At 46.2% G+C, this 21,443-nt stretch overlaps 1 protein-coding gene and 1 pseudogene across 2 annotated transcripts in view; both read left to right on the plus strand.

The window, feature by feature from the left end:
* Positions 1 to 21,443, plus strand: part of MEI1 (meiotic double-stranded break formation protein 1) — a 3,250,839-nt gene that overhangs the window by 479,013 nt on the left and 2,750,383 nt on the right. The window lies entirely within an intron of this gene.
* Positions 1 to 21,443, plus strand: part of LOC144802033 (uncharacterized) — a 144,591-nt pseudogene that overhangs the window by 99,420 nt on the left and 23,728 nt on the right.

Here is a 21,443-nt window from a genome sequence, read left to right on the forward strand (position 1 = left end):
TACATGTTCGCAAGCCCCCTTCTTTTTTCGGAATAAAGAACAGAGGTGACGAGGCTGGGGACATACAAGGACGTATGAATCCTGATTCCAAGAGTTTCTTCAAGTACTGCTGAAGATAGATGTTCTCCGCCTCTGTGAGGGCATAGATTCTGCTGCATGGAATGCTAGCCCCCGGTTCCAGTTCTATCATGCAGTCATAATCCCTGTGTGGGGGTAACTTGCTGGCTTCTTTCTCGCTGAAGACATCCTGGTACCTCCTGTAGACTTCAGGAAGGGTAGAGATAGCGTTCACGCTCAAGGACCTTCCTCCACTTGCCAGAGTACTTGCAGGGGTTTCCATCCGAATTTCCTCAGGAAAACAGGGAAGGGTACAGTTGTCAGCACAGTAATCAGAACTTAGGGTGATGGTACGAGCAGACCATTTCACTACAGGATCATCCAGCGTTAACCACGGCATACCCAGGATTAACTTAAACTGGGGAACATCAATTAAGTCAAAGGAAATGAGTTCGTAATGGTTTTGTCCTACTTGCATAACCAGCTGGCGGGTATGATAACACACTGGTCCAGATGTTAAATCAGACCCATCCACCGCCTTCACAGCTTCAGGTATTTCTTTCTGGATACACGGGGCTCCCAATCGTTTGGCGTATTAAAGATCTATAAAATTGCCAGTAGCTCCACTGTCCAGCATTGCATGTACCATCACAGGTGTTTCCCCTGGCCATTTGATGGTGACACATAAATTCATATGGGGCACAGCAGGTTGCATAGTGTTTGCTACAGCGTGGTAGACCTCTTTTTCCATACAATGGCTCAAGCAAGGGGTCTTGGACTCGCTTGAGCATTCTTGTTTCCCGAGGCATTGACAGGATATTCTACCGCAGGTAGATTTCTTGCACCTTTAGTTTTTGCTCTGCAATCTTTGATAAAGTGTCCGGGTTTTCCACAATACATGCAGAGTTTCTGATTACGTCTGCGAGTACGCTCTTCCGAACTCAAAGGTCCTCTTATTCCTCCTATTTGCATGGGTTCGGTGGTATCCGTGGAAGGAACACTTTCCGATGCTGCTCGCGGTTTGGATGTGGGGAAACGGAAATTGTGTCGGTATTTATCGCCTTTACGTTCCTGCAGTCTGTGATCCAGTTGAACAGTGAGGTCTATTAACTCTTCACAAGTAGTTGGCAGAGTGACCACCTGGGCAAGACGTCCTTCAACTCCCCTTTCAATCCTTGGTAAAACAAGGAGACTCTCTTTTTGGATGGCCAATCAGTTTCAACAACAAGACGGTTAAAATTAGTTATATAAGACAACAAGTCTTGAGATCCCTGTTTAAGCGTAATCAGCTCTCCATCTAGGGATAGCATGTGTGCTTTGCGATCAAAAAGCTTACGCATTTCTTCACAAAATTCCTCGAAGTCATTCAAGACTGGATCATTCCTTTCAATCAGCGGAAATGACCAGCTTGCCGCGTTACCCCTTAGAAAGGACAACATAAATGCCGTCTTGGATTGATCGTCAGGAAAGACAGTGGGTTTGCACATAAAATGCAACCTACACTGTCCCAGAAATGTACTGAACTTCTTAGGATCCCCTAAGAACCTTTCTGGGGGTGCCAATGGTAATTGCACTGGTTGTATGACATTGATAGTGGAAGGACCGTGAACTCCCTGTGTAACGGAGGTTTGTGTCTGAAGAGGAGGAGGTAACGTGGCATTCCTGATGTAATGGGCTCCTCTAGAACTAGTGGGACTGGATCGTGCTATTCCCGCTACCTCATATCGAAGGGTACTCATTTCATTCCTCATATCGTGATTCTCCCCTCTTACTGCATCTACCTCCACTCGTAATGCGTTAAGGGCTTCTAGCATAGAAGTCAGAACCGTGTTGGTATCCATCGCTCAGGCCGTATTAGAACGTGGGCTTGTCACTCTGTCACAACATATACAGATTGACTAACCTTGAGCTTCAGGTAAAGCGGGAGCGATGTAGTTGCTAGTTTCTCTCCTCCCTAGATGCGGCACCTCAAGTGAGTCTTAGTATAACACTCGCCTATGAGGACCCCACCCAGGGAAGGGGAAAAGTGGATAAATAAAACATAAAGGGCTGGCAGCCTTAAACCATCTACAGGGCTCGACAACAGGAAAAACACCAAGCCGTGGATCTGTATACTGGTTCCTGTATAGAGACACAAGGACACAAAAATCACACTCTTCCCTGGAGGTCAATATCACCTCTATATATATATATATATATAATGAAGTTAAATTACACTTACATAACAAGGCTTCCACAATCATTCCATCAGAAAAAAGGGCAAAAATAAAGTAAATAGCAAAAGAAACAGGGAACTGCCCAAGAACCCCGGTTCAAGAATGAGAAGGATACCTTCTACGTAGTCACTCTCAGTCAAATAAGAACACTACTTATCTTTGTGCAATATAGTCTCTGGAAGTTCAACACGAACTGTCCTAGTTCTTGTTGCAGTGTTCTCCAAGAAACAAATCCGAGCCTCTCAACAGCTCCGAGGAAATCAAAATGTTCGGCCAAATGCCTAGCCCCAAAAACAGGAATATGATAAACAAACAAAAAATAACTAGGAGAGTAAAAGGCACTCTCCCAATGCTAGCACACCGCTAGCCTCAGTTCCGATAAGACGGGATTACTCGATGAGAAGGAAATCAGGATTCGAGTCAGCGTGCAGCAGGCTCAGTGCTCCAGCGTGGCTCCCAGCGCGGTTCAAAGGTCAAAAACGCCGTCGGCAAGACACAGCCTTGAAGCGCGGCAACCGCGTGAGTAAGAGAAGGAAATCGGGATTCTATGACAGTTAGCAAACACGTCTTCACCAGCAGTGGTCCAGGTTCGAGAAACACAGGGAAGCGGCCAACCACAGGTGACAAGCACCGAAGGCTTACCGAGGGAAACAGATAGGAAAGCAGAAGAAAGTGAGAACAGACTACACACCAAGCATTACGGGACCTGTAGTCTTGCTAAATGTGCCTAAATCGTGACAGCGGCTAAGGAAATAGTATCTGAACACGAAGAGCTGTTTTGCTGCTTTGATTACTAAAATTACATGGTGCGTGCTCACACAGAAGGGGATACTACTGGGGCACTGTTGGCCTGACTGGCTAGCCCGGCTAAGAGAGGATCAGTTATCCTGGAAATGAGGGAAGAGCGGGTGAGGTCTGACATCGGCAACAGGATATCACAACATATTCCTGAGGTATTATACCGGGCTATATGAAAGTAGGCTATCCCCCACAACCGATGAGCTAGACAATTTAATGGGAGATATTGAGCTGCCAGCATTATTGGAGGAAGAGGCGAAGTCACTAGGGAGGGAAATAGAGCTGGGAGAGGTGAGAAGCGCTATTAAGGCAGTGGCCAGAAACAAAACACCTGTGACAGATGGACTCCCAGTTCTTTTACTTCACATACTTCGAACTCTTGGGCCCTCGGTTAGTGGAAATATATAATCAGGTAAAGCAGATTGGGAAGCTCCCAGAGTCAACAAGGGAGGCAGTGATTATCCCACTGTTCAAACCAGGGAAACCTCCATCTGATTTTGCATACAGGCCACTTTCTATGCTCAATTTGTATTTTTGAGCAAGATCCGGGCCACCCATCTCCTGCCACACATGGTAGATCTTATACACCAAGACCAAGAAGGATTTATACCCTCCAGGAACACAGCGATGAATGTTCGGAGACTATTGCGTCTACTCAAAGCTGACTCCTACTGTAGGGAGGAGGCTGCCATCTTTGCAGTAGACATAGAGAAGGCCTTTAATAGCCTTGAAAGGCCTTACCTGTTTCAGGTGATGGGAAGGTTTGAGTTGGGGACTGAATTTGTGGCATGGACTGCCTTACTATATACGGAATCTATGGCTAGAATTAGGACGGGCAAGCTCATATCGAACTGTTACAGAGTGGGGCGAGGAATACGGCAGGGTTGCCTTTATCACCCCTGCTGTTTGCCTTGGCCATTGAGCCTCTCGCAGCCAGAGCTAGGAGAGGATGCTTCTACCGGTGCCTGGAGGTAGCCTATCAAACACACCACATAGCACTGTACGCCGATGACTTAGTATTATTCCCAAGCAACGTGAGGGAGGACCTTCAGGGAGCCAGGGAACAGCTAGCGGCACTGAGGATAGTGACAGCCCTTAGGCTAAATTGGACAAAGTCATGCCTCTTCCCCGCCATGGAAGGTAGGGAAAGGCCACAGGAGACGGAGGGAGTCCTGTGGGAAAATCGATGCTTGCCGTACCTAGGAGTCCAAATATATCAACACCAGGCAAATCTGCTAGATGGTAATGTGGGGAAGGCATTAAGTGGAGTGGCTCCGGCCCCGTCGGTTGCATTGGACCCGGCGCTGTCGTCGACTTCAGTCCCGACGCCGCCGGCCCCTGTGGGATCTGTGCCTGGATCCCGGTCGAGGCCGGTTGACCTCACGACCCCTCCGCTGGCGCCGACACCCATGGTGTCGCTCCCGGCGCCGTCCTCAGACGACGTCGGCCCCAGTTTCAGCCCGGGTCCGGCTTCGGAACGGCGCTGATCAGCGCTGTCTCGGGCAGCGATGGGTGAAGCCTTCACCTACGACCCTGCTCCGTCATTCCAGCCTGTTTATAAGGACACGGCTGAAGAGGAGTACTGGGAGGGGTCTGAGGACCCTCTGGCACAGCGGTGCCAGTTGAGCCAGGACTGGGCAGACGAGCTAGGGGAGGCCAGTGGTCTGGACACATCGCCTGACACTGGATTCATCTCTCCTCCCTCCGTGGCTACGAAGGAGAGTGCCACTTATGGTGTGGTGTTGCGCAGGGCAGCCAAGGCCTTGGCTCTTGAGCTCCCTGCTGCGGCCGTGAGGACTAAACTCCTCACTGAGGTGCTTCAGCCACCAGTAAGCTCCTCAGAGCCTCTACTACCGTTCAATGAGGCCCTCACAGAAGTTCTGTTGGGCACCTGGTCCAAGCCATCCTGTGGATCGGAACGTGGTCCTACGCCACCACCGGCTCCGGGGGACCCTAGCTTTGTCCGTGCACCCCACCCCCAAGAGCCTGGTGATCCAGGCTTCTTCGTCCCAGACCGCAATTTCTCAGGCGATGTCCAGGCCACGCTCATGGACATGCCCATCGATGGCCGTCGCCTCTTTGGTGACAAAGCAGACAGTGCGCTTAAGCGTTTCAAGGACTCCAGGGCTACGGGCAAATCCTTAGGCCTGTCGGGCCAGCCCCAGCAATCTTCTGCTTTTCGCCCCTTTCGTGGCCAAGGAAGGGGCGCCCCCACACGGCCTGCCAGCCACAGGCCGCAGAACCAGTCTCGACATGGTAACCCCGTGGCGGTGCCGGGGGACAAAGGCAGGGTCAGTCCACATCTGCTCCCGCAGCATCCGCCTCAAAGCCTTCCTAGTCCTACCTTTGAGGCCCATTCAACGGCAGTGGGGGGCTGGGTCCGCCATCACCTCCTCCACTGGCGCTCCATCATGTCGGACAGGTGGGTGCTGCAAATCTTCCGAAGGGGCTACTCCCTCCCCTTCGAGGTTACCCCTCCAGCCATGCCACCACAATGCCACCACATGTTGGGGGGATCACTTGCAACTTCTGTAGGTGGAAGTTATGGCCCTCTTGGCCAAGGGGGCCATCGAGCAAGTTCCTGGGCCAGAAGTAGGATGTGGTTGCTATTCCCACTACTTTCTGGTACCCAAGAAGGGCAAAGGAGGCCTACGGCTTCCTCCGGAAGGAGATGTTCAAGATGCTGACTTTAGCTCAGGTCCTAGCTGCCCTGGACCCTGGAGACTGGATGGTAGAGTTGGACTTGCAGGATGCATATTTCCATATTCCCGTCCTACCGGCGCTACCTGCGGTTCATGGTAGGCCACAAGCACTTTCAGTTTACCGTGCTCCCCATCGAACTTACCAGCGACCCTCGGGTGTTCACGAAAGTGACGGCGGTGGTCGCAGCTCATCTGCGCAGATCAGGGGTTCCAGTCTTCCCCTATCTCGACGACTGGTTGTTGAAGGTGGGCTCGCCCCAAACAGTAGTTTTTCACCTCCAGACTATGTGCGAACTCCTGCACTCGCTGGGGTTCTCCATCAACGTGCCGAAGTCGCACCTGTGCCCCTCTCAGAAGCTCCTTTTCATCGGAGCGGTTCTGGACTCGGCGCAGTTTCGGGTTTATCCCTCCGAACAGCGGGTTCGGGATATTCAGGCTCTGATTCCAATCTTTCAGCCTTTATCCCGGGTTTCGGTCAGGTTGACGCTGCAGCTCCTGGGACTGATGGCCTCCTGCATGCTTCTGGTGCATCACGCCAGGTGGCGGATGCGGGCTCTGCAGTGGGACCTGAAGTTTCAGTGGGCACAGCATCAGGGCAACCTGTCTGACCACGTCCTGATCTCAAAGGGCACTGTGAGTCAGTTGCAGTGGTGGCTCACGAACCGCGATTGTGTCAGCGGCATATCCCTCTCCCTACCCCAACCAGAACACGTAGTAGTGACGGTTGCGTCCCTCCTGGGATGGGGGGGCCACATAGGAGAGACAGAGATCAGAGGCCTCTGGTCTCCGGCGGAGTCCTGGCTCCATATCCACCTTCTGGAGCTGAAGTGTAGTGCAGGTGTTCATGGACCCTTTGTCAGGAGGCTCTGCGCCTCTGGACATGGCTGGAACACCAGGGCGTCACCCTGGTGGTTCAATACCTGGCAGGTTCCCTGAACGCCAGGGCGGACGAACTCAGCCGCCGGTGCATGATGGATCACGAATGGTGTCTGAACTCGGACGTGGTGCAAGGTCTCTTTCAGCAGTGGGGAGAGCCTTGGTTAGATTTATTCGCCACCGAAGGGAACGCGCAATGTCATCAGTTCTGCGCTTTGGAATTTCCAAGGCGGCACTCGCTCAGAGACACTTTTCGCCACGAGTGGAGCTGCAGTTTGTTGCACGCCTTTCCACCTATGCCACTTCTGCCCAGAGTTCTGAAGAAGATCAGGCGAGACCGGGCCCAAGTCATCCTTGTGGCTCCGAACGGGGCACGAAGATACTGATATCCCGAGCTACTCAGCATGTCAGTCGATCCCCGATTCGTCTGCATCTTCGAGAGGACCTTCTGTCGCAGCAGCAGGGGACGGTCCTCCACCTGAACCTTTCCAGTCTCCACCTACATGCGTGGAGATTGAGCGGCGACAGTTGAGGCCATTTGACTTGCCTCCTGAAGTCTGTGATGAGATTCTGGCAGCCAGGCGTCCCGCCACAAAATCGGTATACGCCTGCAGGTGGAACAAATTTGTGGCATGGTGCACAGCAAAGGCTGTGGATCCACTCGCTGCCCCCCTTTCAGAGGTTTCCTTTTCCTTCTTTATCTTGCCCAGCAGGGCTCTGCTCTGGGCTCTATCAAGGGATACCTCTTGGCCATTTCAGCCTTCTTAAGGCTTCCTGATCAGCCTTCTCTTTTCAAGTCCGCTGTTGTAAATAGATTCTTGAAAGGCATCACACACGTTTCCTCCTGTTCCCTTCATGATGCCTCAGTGGGACTTGAACCTTGTACTGACTTATCTGATGTGCGCTTCCTTTGAGCCACATCATAACTGCCCTCTTTGTCTTCTGACTCTTAAGACTGCATTCCTGGTTGCCATCACCTCTGCCAGGAGAGTGAGTGAGCTACAGGCTCTATCTTCTAAACCTCCTTTCCTCTCTGTCCATCCGGGCAAAGTTGTTCTGAGGACTCGTCCTTCTTTCCTGCCCAAGGTGGTTACAGCCTTTCATATCGGGCAGTCCATCACCTTGCCCACCTTCTTTCCGCCTCCGCATCCCTCGAAAGAGGAAGAGAGGCTTCACCGTCTGGACCCAAAACGTGCGCTCTCCTATCTAGAGCGCACACGCCAGTTCCGGGTGGACGACCAGCTCTTTTGTAGTGTTGTTCCTATTTCCCTTATAGGTTCTGCGCATTGGAATAACATACACGATAAGCTTGGCATAGGACTGAGGTCAGTATGCCCCTATTATGTATATTAAACTTAATTACTGTGTACCCGCTAGCTCAGAGGCCACTAGAAACTTCTTGAAGACAAGAAGTGAATAGCTTCTGGCAACCACATAACATAAAACCCTGATCCCTCAGGTTTGTGGAAACAATATACTACTTTTCATTCAGTCACCCATCTCAGAGAAGAAACAGTCGGGTGTGTTTACAATAAAATTTATTGCACAGTTGTTATTCTAGTACTGGTTATATGTGCTGCAACAACTGTTGGACAGTAGCAGAGAATTATGGCCAGCAGTGCAGTTGAATAAAAAGGCTTTGTATAGTTCTACCATTTTGCAATAGTAATGAACAAAAACATGAAATACAGAATGCATTAAGATAAAGCCTATACCTCTATGATGCCTAACTAGATGTACCTAAGTGTACCTAGCATGTGTGTAGGTCTTAGAGAGCCAATAATCCCAAAGGATTTAGTCTAACCGCATTACCTTAGTGGGACTTCATCCTGATCTCGAGCTGGACACCCACAGATGGGTGATGGACCTCTGCCAGCTGGAGCTGTGACATGACGCAGGTTGCAGCGCCTCCGGCATGGAAGTCTCGGTCTCCTCTGGTTTGCTTGGGCAAAGGGAGGTATATTTATACCGGATAGGTGCCTTGGATTGACGCAGAGTTGGTCAGAGGAAGATGAGTTCTTGGAGAAAGGGTCTGTTTCCAGGAATTTGTGTTCTTGGAGAAAGGGCCTGTTTTCAAGAAATTGTTGTGATGTAGGTTAGTCACTGTTGGACATGGAGATTACGTATTTAGGATGGACCGTATTCTGTGTCCAGAGCACACATCAGATAAGGGACAGCCCCTCTGTTGCTCGTTATTGTGATGGGAGGGCTAATCTAGGTCAAAGGGCCTGCCTGTGTGAAAGGGCCTGCCTGTCTCTGTGACACGAAGGATTTGTGCCTCTGAGGCAGAGTACCTATGTTAGGGCCTCAATTTCGTTTATAACACCCACTCCAATCTATGGACAATTGTGAATAACCCATTAAAAGCAAACTACGTTACTAAAATAGGCTTGTGCATATAATTGGCAGGTAGTTGCATGATAGTGGTTTATGAGCTGAAAAAATATCAGCTGTTAAAATATGTCAAATTACTATAGACTCTGTGGAGACATTAAAAAATATATATATACTCTTTAGAGTCAGTAGTTACTTATAAAAGTTTCTGTTTATAAAATAAAACTCTCATATGCTGTTCCTGAAGACCATGCTTTCTTTAGAAAAAAAAAAGTCAATTTAGAGGGAAAGCTCCAAGCACTCGACGAAAGTTGAAACAATGGGAGAAAAAATTTGTTTCAGGACATGTTTTGCAAAAATAGAGATAAAAAGTGCGGGCTGGCAGTCACAACATTTTCGTTGCTAGCTGCTGCAGTGAACAGACCTTTTTAATACCTCGCATAATCGTTGTGGGAGCACAGAAAAAACAGTGCTGCAAGTCGCTGGTTCTGAGGCAGCTGGTGCAGTAATCCATAACTTGGTGCTGCTAAAGGAAGCAGAAAGCACCCACGATTTGCAAGGAATGCTTTGGTTTGATGGAAATACGCTTTGAAACAGCCAAGCATGGGACTTCAGCAGACCCATCCTGGTGGTAATTGCCACTGGCGCTTTCCTTTGGAAGTGTCAGACAGACATGCATTCTCCATTGCAAGAAAAAGGCATCAGAGAACAGGTACGTTGCAGTCTTTTCAGACTGGTCTTTTAAATATTAGAAACCATGAGAGGCATAGTTCCTGTTTGAGGTATTCCCAAGGTGTATCACACTGCTTGTATGTGAAAGACAACATTTATCAAAAATGAAAAAGGGGCAGTCTGTATTTAAGAGTGCTATTTTGCAAAAAAGAAAAAATATTTCTTTAGCTGATGTAAAATGAAAAATAAAAGTGCTGCACAACCATGGTTTTCAGATTGCCTTGAGCATTGAATTTTACAAAGGAAACTTTCGTTTCACTACTGTCAGTGTTGGGGCTTTTTTTTTAAAAAGGCACAACTTCCCTACACTGTAGGATTTCACTACCTCTGGATGTTATCTGTACATAACGTAGGTCTGGCCTATGTATACTGAGTTTCTTGATGACATTCAGGAATCATTTCTGTGACAGGTATTTGTGTCAAAAGGCCAAACCACCCATACTTTCCTAACTGGGTCTGTCCTGTTGTGTTGTAAATGGCATCTAATGTTGCCCCTGCTGATGTGTGTCAACTATCCCACCCCGTGCAATGGTGTTTGGAGGTGTTTGGCAACGTTCCTACTGGTGTTTAAACAACCACATTTCTAGATGCATTTCAATTCCGTAGGAGTTGATAACCTTAAGAAGGTAACAGGTATAAAGTGTTGCAATATGAATAAATCTCTAACATTTCATGATCTGAAAATGTAGCAATTATTCCTAAAAAAGACAGCATATTATACACTGTATCAGTAACCCAATTTTCTGAAAAATGTACTGAAGGTAATGACATCACTGAATGCATGATAAAATAAATGAAAATGAATGAAAGTTCAAAATACATTAATCAGAATTAAAAACTGGATAATTAAGTACAACATTTAGAATATAAAGGTTTGTTCAGGTTGAATACATATATAAGTCTCTTTTGTATTTGAATTGAAAATGGACGTGGCTTCAGTTTTATGTTGATTCTGTGTTGTAGAAAGTGTCCACTAGGTGTCATACTAAAAGCTAGCTCTAAGCAAAGCCAAAACAGAAAAAGATGAACCCACGAATACCCATTAGTTCTACTCATGGTGAAGCCAGGTCTGTATCTTTTGGAAAGAAAAAGGTTCAAAAGTTTGTACTTGCATGTTTGTTGTTTGTTTTTGGGCTGTCTGTCGCTTCCTGTTCACGTGGAGCCATGGAAAACGTATCCCAGTTAATGAAATAGCCAGTAGCTGTAAGATCAATTGTTGAACTTTCATCGTCTTTAGTTGAAGTTATTTCTGCTGTTTTTGTTGAAAAACGTTGAAATATTGAAGTTAATAGTTGATGTCTTTTGCTGAAAAAACGTTCAGATGTTGAAGTTATTATTTGATGTTTTTGTTGAAAAACTTTGAAGCTTTTAGTATTTGATGCTTGTGTTGAAAAACGTTGAAACATTTATTATTTGATGTTTTTGTTGAAAAAACGTTGAAGCTTTCATTAATTGATGCTTTTGTTGAAAAACGTTGAAACATTTATTATTTGATGTTTTTGTTGAAAAAACGTAGAAGCTTTTATTAATTGATGCTTTTGTTGAAAAAACGTTGGTGTACGCATTTGTTTTTGACCAAATTGCAACTTGAGTGTTGTCTTGACTTTTATTTTGAATTTGAATGGTTGGTTCAAGGAGAACTTGTTCTATTGCATTGTTGCATAGTCCCCCACTTCATGGATTTGATTTCTCAAACCTGATGAGCCTTTCAGTTTGAATTTCTTGAATAGTTGTGAGAGGGGCGTCTACTATTGTGGAATTCACGAGGCCTACTGCTCAGTATTGGCCACATAGGTTTTGGTTGATTCTTTCATTTGAAATTAATCTGTTGCTATTATCACGGCAGGATGCGGCAAAAGTACAGTTCTTGTTCCTTTCACTTTAAGGACTGGCATTTGTATTTCTGTATGAGGGCCCAAATTCCTTTGTGTCCGCGATCTTTTTCTCTCTGCCCAGATCCACGACTTTTTGATTCAGACAGGACTTGCCGTGATTACCTCGACTTCCCAGTGGTGGCCTGTTTCACTTTGACAGAATCTTTGTTTGTTTATTTGTTTCCTTTAGTTCCTGTAAAACAGCCAAACGATCATGGATACAGAATGGTTTTCATCCGCCACTGTGCCTTCACATGTGTGATCAGGTTCCCACATTTGTAAATGGGGTGACACCTCCTAGAGAGCTTCTTGGCTGAGTGTGTATTGCCCCCTGAAACCATATACGTGTTTGACCCCACTAATGCCCCGCCTAATACCCTAGCTGTTAAGGATTGCTCTATGCCCCAGTCCTTCCTCTCCTTTACCTTAATTCCCTCAGTATGGCGTTGGAGAGGAGTACCGCAATACTACGTCCATCCCTTCCATGGCATCCTAGTAGGCTCGAGAGCCAAGTGTGGGGCCACAGTCAGGGTGTAACGTTGATTGCGTATCTCCTGTTGTGGACTCGCAAATCTGTTTATAACAGTTTTGAGCGTCAGCCAAGCATTGAGGCCATACTTATAGGAAACTTGAGCAAGGACCCACTGCCACTAAGATATATTTTTAAGCCACCTCAAAATTTGAGGGGCTGCAGTGGTCCTTTACACTTCACAATCAAGTGGACAGTCTGATGCTGTCTAGCAATGGGACCTGCGCGGGTGTTGTGATGGTGTAGCCTGGCATTCATTTGCAGATGTTGCAGTTCAAGACAAAGCCAATAGTCTGACTTCTGATCCCAGGCCACCAATAGCGCTGTTGCAATGAAGAAATAGTAGCTATTACTCCTGAATGCTCGGAGCCCATGCCCTTGTGTGCTTTAAATGATTAATTCCTTTCTACTATCCATATTTGGAAATACTCTATCTGCCACTCCAGGAATCTGAGCATATGGAATGTTTGCATCTAACTTGTAGAAGTATTTGAGTGGAAATTTTAGGCACTGCTGTGCTGCTTTTGCGTGAAGCAATTACAGCCACCATATTCTAACCGTCTATTCTCATTGTTGGTCGAGTATGCACAGCTATGGAAGCTGTGTGAACAGCCCCCCCACGTGGCTTCAACAGCCAATGAATTCCCTTCAATGTGCACGCCATCACGTTGATGACTCAGCGTGTTAATCACGTGAGTTTTTGTTAGGTCGTTTTTAAACTCCACTACCTGTTCCCATAATTTTTGTATTTGAATTATGCCACCTTGTTTCATTTTTAAACCCATTTTGTTCCCAATGGTGTAAATATTTATTATATCATTGCACACAGTAAAAGGAATCACACACAATGAGTGTTGGGAATTCTCGATCCGTGTTTACAAGTGCAAGTATCAGGGCTTTTAAAGCTGCCAACCAAGCCGTGCTATTACCTAGAGGTCGTTTTTTGGTGCAATGAGGACGGAACTTGCCATCCAGCATCTGATCTTTAACAAAAGCGGCCGGTGGGGCAGACCCATCAGTGTAGATTTTTTAAAAATTCATTCTGATCTAGAGGCAAGATTTCATTTGGTAGATGGTGTTCTTTTTCATATTGCAGGAATGCCTGTGTTTTTAAACTTGGATCAAATCTGCATTCAAAGTCTGATGCAGCAAAATAGATAGCCATTTGTATCCATTCTAGATGTAAGGCTTTGGCATTAGGAATGCTAGCCCCGGTACTGGGGTGACGACAGTAATGCCTCTTCCCGTGAGCCGGTTCTCTTTCTTTTGCTACAGCAGTCTGAATGGTTGTCAGAATTTTTTATTCTGTTGAAAAACTCATTTCTGTGTTTGTGTACAGATGAAAATCGTACATGATTGGTACAGTTTCACCTTTATTAAAAGGTAAATTAAGTGTACCCACATTGACCCAAAATGATACTGAGTACCATGTGGTGCAAGTTTACACGTGCATGCATGTGTTTGGAAGCAATAATATATTCCTGGAGTGAACAAAGAATATTGATGTGTTCTTATGTCCAGTGTTTGACTGAAAAGTCAGGTTTGAAAAACATCGTAGAAAGGTTTTACTCTCTCTGTGAAATCAAAAATGTATGTTCTGCCAAAATCTAGGAATCCCAGTACTGATTGGAAGTTGTTTAATGTCTTTGGAGGCTGGAGCAGCGCACACTTTTCTAAACAAGTTAGCTGCCAGGCTTTTGCCTTCACTTGAAAGCTCATATCCCAAAAATAGAATACTGAGATGGGCAATTTCTGATTTCTCAAAATTAAATTTGTAGCCCCCAGAGGCGAATCCCATAATAATGGTGCTCACCCTGGTCAAGTGTTTTCTCAATTGGTCATCCGTTAGATAAATATAGATAGATAAATATCATCCATATAATATAGGACAACTCTTCTTCATCAAAGTGCTTTAGCAATTCAGTAATTCTTTCAGAAAATACCCCTGGGCCGTTCTTATACCCAGGGGGAGATGACAAAAAATTGTCTCTGGGACTCTAATATACTAAATGCTGTTAGGTACCTGTTTTAGGTGCTATAGTTTGACAGAAACATCCATTAGAGATAACAAGTGTTGATTTGTATTTTCTCCCGCATAATGTTATTCAGTAAGTCAAAACCACTTTATTCGTTTAATTAAAATCATAAAAGTTCACATAAAAATCACATATCATAAAATACATTTGGGTGATTCAAAAATGTTAAATAGCAAAAAACTATCTCAGTTAAAACGATTTCATGATTATTTAAGAATCCAAAGAAATTGATGTTTCTATCATTGCTGGGCATCTTAATTTTCTCATCCGAACAACAGCTACAAACAAATTTGCGATATTAAAAATATTCCAGGGGTTATCCAATAATTGCAGGTACAATAAAGCTGGTTTGACCTGTAAAAACCCCTTACCTCTCAGAAGTGGAATTCTGAACTTCTTCCTGATATCAGAATAAAAATCACAAAATAATATAAAGTGCGTAGTATCCTGAATTGAGCTGCAGTCACAATTACAAAGTGCTGCATCCTCTGGTTTGCTCCAGCCTTGGAAATTTCCCAGTGAAAGGTGGATCAGATTAAAACGAAATCTAATCAGTAACCAGCGATGGAAGGGCTTTGTTACTAACCTTAGGTAGGGCTCAATAGATGGTGATGTAATTAATAGAAAATGGGCCCTAACCAGAGGTTTTTTTAATTCCTCTCCCTCCCTTTCCTGCTCCCTTAAACTCAGGAAGTGTTCTTTAACCCATCTGATATCACCTTTAACAATTCCTTCCGGTGATTCAAAAATTTCTGGGCGCCCAAGTTTTATAAACATTGCCTTAATATAAGAAAGCCACTGTATGTCATTAGCTCTTTCTAAGTTGACACAATCTTTTAAAATCTGGCTATTTAACGTAAGTTCTGGGTTCAACCATGTTTTTATCCAACAGATTAGGGGGGCCATGCTCACCAAATCGGACACATATCCCATCCCCAGCTCCTGATGGATGGCAAAAGTTGGAGTCGATTGGGGGATGGACAAGAGTGAGCAAAGAAATTTATTTTAGACCCTCTGTACCCCTTCCGCTTGCTTATACCCCCAAATTGCTGCGCCATATATCGCTATCGCCAAACATTTCGCCTTGTAAATAGAAAAGATAGCCTCACAGGGCTTTCCTCCTAATCGCCGGGCAAAGCTTAATAGGGCTGATGAAGATCTTCCTACAGCATTTTGTTTTGCTAAAAGCTGGGGGATCCAGGAACATCTATCATCAAACAAGACCCCCAGGTATGTAGAGACCTTCACCCTTGTAACCTCTGCCCCTTTACAGTAAAAGGTTCTGACTTTATTCGTGCGTAATCCCATAGTCAGAACATGCGATTTAGCAATATTAACTACCAGATCCAGAGAGTCCATAAACTCCCCAAAGGAGTTCAGAAGTCTCTGAAGACCTAACGGGGTACGGGCTAGTAGGACGGCATCGTCCGCGTATAGGAGAACCGGGATGGTACTGTTCCCTACACGTGGAACGTCCAAACTAGCATTGTCCAAGGTTTTATCTATGGCATTTATATAGAGTGTAAAAAGTAAAGGGGCCAGGATGCACCCTTGACGAACCCCTCTGCCAGATTTAAAGTGTCTTGTGCAATTGCCCTCCTGGGTCACCCTAACGGACGCAAACATATCCCGGTGCAAATCAGCTAAAAAATATACCAAACAGGGGTAAATCCCTAAGTCAAGCAAAATGGTCCATAGCCTCGATCTGTTCACCAGATCAAAGGCTGTGGATAGGTCCATAAAGCCCAAATAAATAGACCCCTTAGAGGCTATAGTATACTTATTTACTAATAGGTACAGATTAAGGCACTGGTCCAGGGTGCTTCTGCCTGATCTGAATCCATATTGGAGGTTGGACAGGATCTCCTTATCAGTCACCCACTCTGACACCTTGGTCAAGATCACTTTGCCCAGGATTTTAACGGAAGAATCTATTAATGAAATAGGCCTGTAGCACCTAGGATCCCCTCTCTGCCCTTTTCTGAAAACAGGGATGATGAAAGAGTGGGACCATGAAACAGGAAACCCCTGGACAACACTGGAGTTAAAAACATTAGTTAAAGTTTTGGCCCAGAATTTAACATTGCCCTTATAAAGGTCGACAGGAACGCCGTTCGGGCCAGGGGCCTTATTGCTTGCAGATTCATTTATTGCCCTCTCAACATCTTCCTCATTAAACACTAGTGCGGGCAAAGGAAAACTACTGGCGGGTGCCAAAAAAGGTTCAAACTCCTCGTTACTCGCATAAATACATTCGAAGTGAGTCAACCACTCATCTTCTGAGATGTTAATTTCCAGTAAACCATTCTCCTCACCCGAAAGCAGCGGGCTATTAACAATAGACCAAAATTTTGAGCTATCCTTTAGGACTTCTTCAGACGTTAAAGCGTCCCATGCCTCTGTTTTAATTTCATTTTTACGGGTCTGTATAGTTAGTTTATATACTTTTCTGAGCCTAACTGTAAGGGCCTTGTCCCTGGGTTTAGCTTTCAGTGATTTTATTAGATTTTGGTGGGCCCTAGAACATTTAGAATCAAACCATCTTTTTTCTTGTTTTGGTTTAGGCCTAGAGGTGATGGTTAAGTCTGTGGCGACCTGTCTACATATGGCTTCAAAGGCTAAGATTATTGCCCCCTCCGAGGTAGAGCGATCAACACATTTTTTGATGTCATCTTTAACCTTCAAACTTAAGCTAGCAAGGAAGTGATCAGGGATACATTTGTCCATTTTAATCTTCTCCCTTGATCTTTGGTTACCACAGTGATAGGCCCCTTCATACTAGCTGTAGCACCTGCAAGGCAAAAGCCTTTATCCAGCTCTAGGATAACCGGGTTATGATCACTGAGGGGAGAGCATGTAGCATTATAAAATAGTACGTGCCCTAGAAGTGCAGGGGATGTAAATATGTAATCAATAATCGTCTCACTTTCTCTTGCTTTAAACGTTACAACCCTCTCACTGATGTCAAAAAAACCTGGCTCGTAAAGATCTGTAGATGAAAGAAGGTCTTCAAGAGCCTCCCCTTTAGGGGTATGTTCAACGTGAGGTGGCGACGAATAAGAGGGACCATGAATTTCATTAATTCAACAATTGGAATTACACAAATGAATATTAAAATCACCCATAAGATTATTATAAACATAAGTGGTTTGCTGCGCTTTATATGTTTCTAAAAACCGTGTCAGGTAACAAAGATGCTCATTGATATTTTCACTTTCCCCAGAATTATAAAAAGTAATTATCAATGTTTTGAGATAATTCAAGGTAGTGAGTTCGGCTATTAGGCAATTAGGGGAAGCTGAGTCTAAGATCATTACTGACCCCTTTAATCTTACAGAAAAAAGGAACATCAACTCTCCCTTGGCTCTACCCGCTGACGTTGGGCGGGCGGGCCGAAAGTAAGATTTAAAACCGTCAACCCAAAAATTACTCTCCTTATCCCTGGTCTCTTGCAGGGCTATGATATCGCAATCTCTAATAAGTTTTAACCAATTCTGATCATCCCTTTTAGACCGGAGCCCTGCAATGTTCCAACTCATTAGCCTAAATTTAACACCCACCTCTGCAATGGTGCCTTACTCAGGGGTAGGGTGTCGAGGGATAGTGACTATGGGGTCTAGTCAATCATTCTCATCTAACCGAGACAAAGGGGAAAACCTGTTAGATAGGGGTAGTATCTCCTTTCTCTTGATTACCTGACTACAGGGTACTTTAGGTGGAAAAGAGACTCTAGGACTACCCCAATCAAAAAGATGTTCCCTATTAGGGGAGCTGTTAGACCTGTCTGCCTTTGGGTAGTCCCTCCTATTCATTATTTATTTTGTCCCCTTTTTGCCCCTCATACCCCTTATATCCTTTTGTGTCCACTGGACTATTTTTATGGAGTTGGCCTGGGGGATAGATGCTATTTTGCCCTCATAGTTTTTCACCTCAGGCCTAGGTGCCTTTTCTGACTGGAAAGTAGGGGGCCCACAAAATGGTCGCCATTAACTGCCATAACGGTCATTCCTGGGAAGGACCCATAGACTAGAATAGAGGCCTTCCAGAACCTTCTGGTCCCTTCTGGACCTTCTGAGGCCAGACTATATAAGGTCAGCTGCAGGGCAGCCATTTTGTCTTGTCAGTGAGAGTCAGCTGGAGGACAGGCTGTAGCATAAGGTGGGGGTAGGATAACCAAAGGGTTGACCTACCAGATTAGGGACACTTCCTTATTGATTCACCACCCTTCCTCCCTTGTTGTTACTGACTTGACCCCGCTTCGTGGGATTCCTGGAGACCCTGGGCACCTGACCAACCCCTAGCCTAGAAGTAAGGGTTATGAGTGGTTAAGGGTGACTGATCTACCAAGGAGTTCAGTCTTTTGCCCAGTAAGGAAGCCCTCGCTGAGCTTCTGGAGGTGTGTTCCCAGGAAGACTTGAAGTTTGAGACTGAGGGGAAATTCCTCTGACCTACCCCCTGTTCAGCCCTCCATGTGAGCTGGGTAACTGGTGGCCAACCTGCTAATCCTTCCACCGGATTCCCCCCCCGGTACCTGGGATCGTGGACTGCCTTCGTGAAAGTAGCGGCACACCTGAAGGGAAGGAAGGGATCGAGTGACTGGGGCAGGGCTCACTGGTGGAGAGAGCGTATGTGACAGGAAACCTCAGTCTTCCCTGGTTCAACGGGGAGAGTCGGAGACTTGTGAGGGGAAGCCTTGTCTCTCATCTGCGCAGGTTTGGTAGTGTGAGCTCCGGTCGTGGAGACGCTTATCCCTTGCGCCTGCCCATTTGGATCATTTCCCTCAAAGTGGGGGGGGGGGGGCGGAGCGAAGGAAGAGGAATCGCCGCCGCGGAGCAGCCTCAGCCTGGGAGCCGCTATTCCTTTGCGCCTGCCCAGTCAGGCCGTTTCCCCGAGAGAGGCGGAGTCTTCGACAACAAGGAAGCGGGTGCGAGTCGAGCCTCAGCCCTCTTCAGCCCGTGTGTCTTCAGTTAACCCGCGGCAGCTCTGTCTCCAGGCAGCTGGTTAGGCGGGAAAGACGGGTGTGGCGAGTCTCGGCCCTCCTCTACCTGTGTGGCTCTCTTCACCTCGCGCCAGCTCGGTCTCCAACTAGCTGGATCGGCGAGTGAGGCGAGTGAGACAGCCTACGCTGACAGGGATTAATGGTGAGGACCTACTCACCCCTGGCGATCCGAGACAATGGCCTGAGGGCCCAACCCTGAGAAGTAAGGAGAGTGTTGGGGGAGATAAAGCTCGGTATACTACCGATCAAGGGGCTAAAGAGGAGCCTTCTTCCAGGGGCCTAAGTAAAAGAGGGTGATTAAGGCTAGAAGCCTTCAAGACTTCCACCATTGACCTGTTCAACCCCATGCAGGGATGGGAGGCTGGTAATTGACCTATTATTGAATACTTCTCAGTGTTCAGGTTTAGAGAATAGCGTTCGTGGGACAGTAAAGCGGAGGTAACAGTTATGGTACTTTGGTGTTGCCAGAGACTAGACAGTAGTCTTTGCTTATGTTAAACTGAGGTTACCTGAATTCCCACAGAAGTGTACCATTGTTACTCACTACGTGTCTTTGTATTGCATTTTTTTGTGTGAAATGGAGATTTGAGATATTAACTTCAACACCTGGTAATTTACAGAAACAAAAGTTAAATGTGTATTTCTGAACTGTCAATGGCTATTTAGTAAAAGAGAGAAAAGTATTATTTTTATAAAGCAGCACGTATTTTCATACAAAATTTGGTGTAGTGTTTCTTTTTGAGTGGAGTTGCAGAGAGTTACTGCTGGGTGGTGTGCAACCTTTACACATGTGCCTCTACTTAGTGACTGTCTTACCCTAGGCCAGGCTACCCTAGGTGGCTTAGCAAATCTAGGTCCAACAGGAGCTATATGGTATCCAAACTAAACTCCTACATGTCTGTTCTGGGCGAGGTCGTATAGCTGCATTTGGGTGTCTAGGTGGGGGGGGGGGGTAAAAGAAGCCCAGTGATAATGCCCTGATGCTTCCTTCCTCCCTCTTCAGGTCTGAGGCATCCCACAACAGACGGGCAGCAACGTGAGGTTTATTAAAATTAAAAATAACACAGTCCCCTTTTACTTCCTTTTGGGAGCTTCCTAACCATCCAACCCGCCTGGCCATTATGATACTGGATGCAATTTCAGTGTCGCCAGAACAATTAAGGTCACACCATTTTTTAGTTACTGATATCAGAGCTTCTGTTGATTCTACCTCTCCCGCCACCATTGGAGGGACCTTTACAAGAACCACCACCAGCGGGGCTGCTTCAGGAGGGAGATTAATATTGGGTTGGGTGAATATTTTACTCCTGGGCTTTTGGTCAGTGGGATTCCCACTGCCCCTAGGATGAGCTGAATTACTTTGTGTCTCAGAGTTCCTTACTGAGCTCCTCTGTGGCACCCTAAACCCATTGTGAGCATAACAACCGCTTGTTATGGTGGAACCAAGCGCGGGGTTCTCATCCATTGGGGGGCTCAGGATCATAGTCCCTTCTCCTTCCCCTGTCCCAGTACCTATTTTGGATTTAGATTTAGGGTACACAGGTGTTTGAACCAAACCGGGTACACAATTAGGCACAGTTAAAAACGAATTGATACGTTTACATTTTTCTAATATGCCGGCAACACAAATGTTCAAGGTATCAATGATGTCCTTGGCGATACCGATTAGAGCCGTCTCCATCCGAGAGGTAAAGATTTCCTCCACCATGTCCCGTACAGTTGTCTCTATAAAATTAGTTGTAACAGGCCCTTGTTTCACAGAGGTACTTTTTGTGGCTTTAACCCGCTTATTCAATCTCTTCGATACTCTCTTTGTCACGATACTCTGCTTATCAAACTGCCCTTTGGTAACTGGAGCCTGACTGGGAGTGTTACTTACAGACACCAGATCCCTCTCCTCGGAGACAACATGGGGTGACTTCTGGACACCAGATGGAGGATTAATGAGTACAAGGGTCTCCAGGGGGACCGGGTTTTTCAAGGTGAAGTCCGAGGGGGGAGGTGCCAGCTACTTGTGCATCGTTCGGATCCAACCCAAGTTCTCTTTCCGCAATGGCAATTTCTGAGGTCAAAACACCCACCGCGGAGGTTAAGTAGGAAATAATAGATGCTGATTTCCTAGGGACTTTGGCTTTGACCCCCCCCCCCATATCTTGTGAAGAATGAAGTTTCCGCTTACCCATGATGTAATTCGAACTGAAGAGGGGTAGCCCGGCCCGGCCTCTTTCGGCCCCTGAAGGCCACAAACGGCCCGCCCTTTGCCCGGCGCCGCCCGCGCGCGTCCCGCGGG

Source organism: Lissotriton helveticus, chromosome 1_1, assembly GCF_964261635.1.
Source record: "Lissotriton helveticus chromosome 1_1, aLisHel1.1, whole genome shotgun sequence".
NCBI lineage: Eukaryota > Metazoa > Chordata > Amphibia > Caudata > Salamandridae > Lissotriton > Lissotriton helveticus.